This window comes from Cryptotermes secundus, unplaced genomic scaffold (assembly GCF_002891405.2).
Source record: "Cryptotermes secundus unplaced genomic scaffold, Csec_1.0 scaffold685, whole genome shotgun sequence".
NCBI lineage: Eukaryota > Metazoa > Arthropoda > Insecta > Blattodea > Kalotermitidae > Cryptotermes > Cryptotermes secundus.
Genome location: NW_019734365.1, coordinates 797,279 through 801,633, shown reverse-complemented (window position 1 = coordinate 801,633; position 4,355 = coordinate 797,279). Strand labels below are relative to the sequence as shown.

At 42.7% G+C, this 4,355-nt stretch overlaps 1 protein-coding gene across 7 annotated transcripts in view; it reads right to left on the bottom strand.

Annotated features, from left to right (window-relative positions):
- Positions 1-2,492, bottom strand: part of LOC111868901 (protein Malvolio) — a 35,810-nt gene extending 33,318 nt beyond the window's left edge. For 4 of the 7 annotated variants that reach the window (XR_002843581.2, XR_002843582.2, XM_023859988.2 and 1 more), the window contains exon 1: positions 2,374-2,460. The gene's annotated coding sequence lies outside the window, so the exon portion shown is untranslated. Of the gene's footprint in view, positions 1-1,769; positions 1,790-2,210; positions 2,328-2,373 lie in introns of those variants that run through there. The other 3 variants (XM_023859989.2, XM_023859990.2, XM_023859991.2) reach the window with 3 other exon arrangements.
- Between the last annotated feature and the right edge of the window lie 1,863 nt (positions 2,493-4,355).

The window sequence follows — 4,355 nt, the reverse complement described above, 5'->3', positions numbered from 1 at the left end:
TTAGGAGGGAAGTATTGTACAAAATTCTGATAAGAGTTTGGAATGCCCATGAAACTAGTTAGGTTGATTACAATGTGTTTAAACAAAACGTATAGTAAAGTCCATGTAGGTAAACGTTTGTCTGATAAATTTCCTATCCAGAATGGTCTAAAACAAGGAGACGCTTTATCGCCACTCCTTGCAAAATCATGACATAAAGATAGGAAACAGATGTTTTGAAAATGTGGCACAGTTCAGATGTTTGAGTACAACGATACCACTCAAAACCTGATTCAGGAGGAAATTAAGAGGAGATTGAATTCAGGTAATGCTTGCTACCATTCGGTCCAGAACCTTTTGTCTTCTCGTCTGCTGTCCAAGAACATAAAAATTAGAGTATACAAAACTATAATTTTGCCTGTGGTTCTGTATGGGTGTGAAACTTGGTCTCTGACATTAAGGGAGGAACACAGATTGAGGGTATTTGAGAACAGGGTGTTGAGGACAATATTTGGACCAAAGAGAGATGAAGTGACAGGAGGATGGAGAAAACTGCATAATGAGGAGCTTCATAACTTGTACTCTTCTCCAAGTATAATTAGAATGATCAAGTCAAGTAGGATGAGGTGGGCAGGTCATGTAGCACGAATGGGGGAGACAAGGAATGCATATAGGATATTGGTGGGAAAGCCAGAAGGAAAGAGACCACAGGGAAGACCAAGGCGTACCTGGGTGGACAATATTAGAATGGATCTTAGAGAGATAAGGTGGGATGGTATGGATTGGATAGATGTGGCTCAGGATAGGGACGAGTGGAGGGCTCTTGTGAACACGGTGATGAACCTTCGGGTTCCATAAAATGCTGGGAAATTCTTGAGTAGCTGCAGAATTGGCGGCTCCTCAAGAAGGGCTCAGCTCCATGAGTAAGTAAGTAATGCGTAAGATGTTAATATGGGGGTTAAAACTCCTCAGACCTACTCTCTGCTGTGTGGAAACGGAAGTATATTTATTGATACCTGATGAATGACTGCTACCTGTCAAAACACTGGTCTTGAAGAAACATCAGTGAATATTATGGCTATGTTTGTATAGTGGTTGGCATGCCGTGACTGCATCATGGCTATGCTGTTGTCATATAGAATTATAAAAGGCACATGTATGAACAAAAACGCTGCATGCCGTTTCTAGTGATTAGACTGATACCCATTTTGACCAGAACAACTTCTGATTCCTATAACATGTACCTATGACACTGTTGCTCTAAAATGTGGATAGAGACTATTACTAGCATAACAGCATGCCTGTAAAATTTCGAAACACAGTGAGTAGATGGCAGTAACGTTCTACCTATATGTACATAACGTATTTGGAGGTATAATCATGTATATTGTGGTGCAGACAGATAGTGTTATCCCTGGACTTAATAATACCACTACGCCATGAAAACGAATGCAGCAGTGGGGTTATACCTCCGTGATTCTTAACCCCGGCACTAGTCATTGATGAGCCGTCAGCTTCACAACCCTGCCGTTTCCCCTCCCACCTGCAAATTCACCTAATGTACAGAAGGATGGGTGCTCCCCACAGCCGTTATTGAGAAAAATCTCCTTGAATGGAACCAAGACTTTTCGGACTTCCAGCCCGCAGCCTGGCTGCCATACCGACTCAACAATTACATTCCGACTCAAATGCTGTATTGGACAATGCTAAAAATAAGTAGGTCACCAACTAAACAAAGAGAAGCAGGACCAAACTTTTGGAGAAAAAATAAATAAATAACAGAAACTAACACAGCTTTCGTTGCTATCGTCCTCTAGAAGTGAACGCCGTTACTGTCATTTACCTACTTTCTTTCGAACTTCGTTCTTCTGTTATGTTGGTAATCTGTTTCCAATGCATTTCGGAGCAACAATGTCTTATGTAAAAACGTAACTGTACTCCCCACATATACCCAGAAGATTTAGTATTCTGAAGCTTATGTCAAGTCGCAACACTGGCTATATCACGAAGTGAAGAAATTTTATACGTCTTAACGCCTAATTCAACACATGGCTTTTAAAGTATATTAAAGCAAATTAGAGTAATATAATTCCCCTGCTGAAGCCGCGTGTCACTGGTCATATACATGTATACACCAATTCTATACTCATTTCAAACGAGACTGTGGAACTTCACACATTTATAACAACCACTTTCAAATTTCTATTCCTCAGTCGAGACTGCATACCCACACCACAATTTTTATAACACTATCTATCCAATAAAACACATCCAAATCAAGAATTAGTACACAAACTACCAATCTTTGTATTTCACCATTACAATATACAGTACATAATGCACACTTTTGCTTAGAAATCACAGAAAACATTTGTCAACAAATTGCGAACTCACTTCACACAGCGATGTTTCAACCAAAACCACACTTACCACCACTCGCCACTAAACTGCACGCAATCCGTGAAACTAACCAATCTATGTGACAGTTTCTCCCACTTGTCAACAGCGTAGCCCTGCCTCCAACTCTCCCCACCATTTCGCCGCCATGTTTAAGCTGTTATCATCAGCTTCACACCTTCGAGGAATGATCTCCGTCTGATATATAGCCCGTAAGTTAAAGTTCAATGCCATATTCAATAAAAGAATCCTTAAGGTGAAATTTGATATTTATGAAGATATAAAGTGTGGGTATTTACAGGTACTCCAGGTTAGAAATGTTAAAGCTCATTGTTTCGGTGGGTTACAGGGCGGGATATTTCTTTAATGTAATTCCTACTAACTGACATAAATTTAAAATCCACACTGCTACCGAGAATATATTCTCCTTTTTGTTTAGCTTGGGTTGGACTGTTCTGTGGAAGAAAGACGATTAAAACTAGCATTTCAATGACAGTTACCGAAAGTAGAATGACCAGCTTGTTATTTCGTTTTGACAGAATAATGCACTGAATTCTCCTCTCACCTGACAGGTTGGTCAAGAGGTAACACTCTGGGCTTGAATTCGGAAGGTGCTTAGTTCGAACTTTATTTTGTTGGGGTGGGGGACGATGGTTGACCTGAATGAGATTTTTCTTGGCTTCTGCAGTCCCTTCAGAAAAATGCTGGATCGTACCTCGGTTAGGCCACAATCGCTTTTTTTTTTAATTCGCTTAGTGGGGGGGGGGAGTCCACCTGGATGCACTCTGCACGGCGGCCACTGATTGGCCTGTTGTAGCCTGCTCCGGGTGATAATGATGATGGAGAATTTGGTGGAATAAAAATTGGCAGGGGAAACCGAAGTACTCGGAGGAAACCCGCCCCAGCGCCACTTTGTGCCCCCCAAATCCCGCTTGACCAGACCCGGGCTCGAACCCGGACCGCCGCGGTGGGAAACCAGCGACTAACCGCTTGAGCTATGGCGCGGCCTCTCTACAATCACTTCCTTCTAAACCAGTTCAAATTAATCTTTCGTCTGTCATACTGTCATCCTACGCTGTGTAGCCTCTATTCTGAAAGTGTGAAATAACCAATGGGGAAAAGGTATCTATCCCGATCTTGAAGGCTGGCCATGCCGAGGTGATAAGGGGAACACATGTTGCTGTTGTAAACAGACGTCATAAAATAATGGTATGAAATGGGATTACACATTTCAGTTCTTCTTCTAGCACGCATTTCATGTTCTAGACGCTTTTGTGCTGCAGTTTAAGTTTTCCCAGAAAGCGTGCTGGAGACGCAGATATAGGCCCAAAGACTCCACACATTCTTAAACCTTGGCACTAGGTGAGATGAGCGGTCAACCGCACTCTCTGGCAGTCATAGATATGAGTTGCACAGGGGACTGGGTGAAAGAACCCAAAAACATCCTTGGATGACGAGGGCCAATGAGAAACGTCCAGACGTGATTGTCAAAAACATTTGTGCTTCATATATGAGTGTTCTCTGGTCATTTTTTTATTGCTAGTGGGGTGGGACAAAGTCCCTTGTACTGTGGCCACTTCTGGCCTATTGTAAACGTACCAGCCCCAGATAATAGGTGAGGGTGATTGTGAAGCAATTGTTGGGAATGAAGATTGGCAGGGGAAACCGAAGTACTCGGAGAAAACCTGCCCCAGCATCACTTTGTCCACCGCAAATCCCACGTGACCAGACTCGGGATCGAACCCGGGCCGCCGCGGCGGGAAGCTAGCGACTAACCGCTTGAGCTTTGGCGCGGCCATTCTCTGATCATTAGAATAGATGTAAGCTCAGACTCCTGCCTCTTGCCTACTACTTGAGCCCTCCTCTTAAAAAGTTACGAAGTTCCGTTCATCGCTATTTATTTCCAGCTATCAATGAACTGTGAGGTCGCCCCTTAATATATGGGTCTACTTCATATTTTCCATAAAATAGGTCTTGCA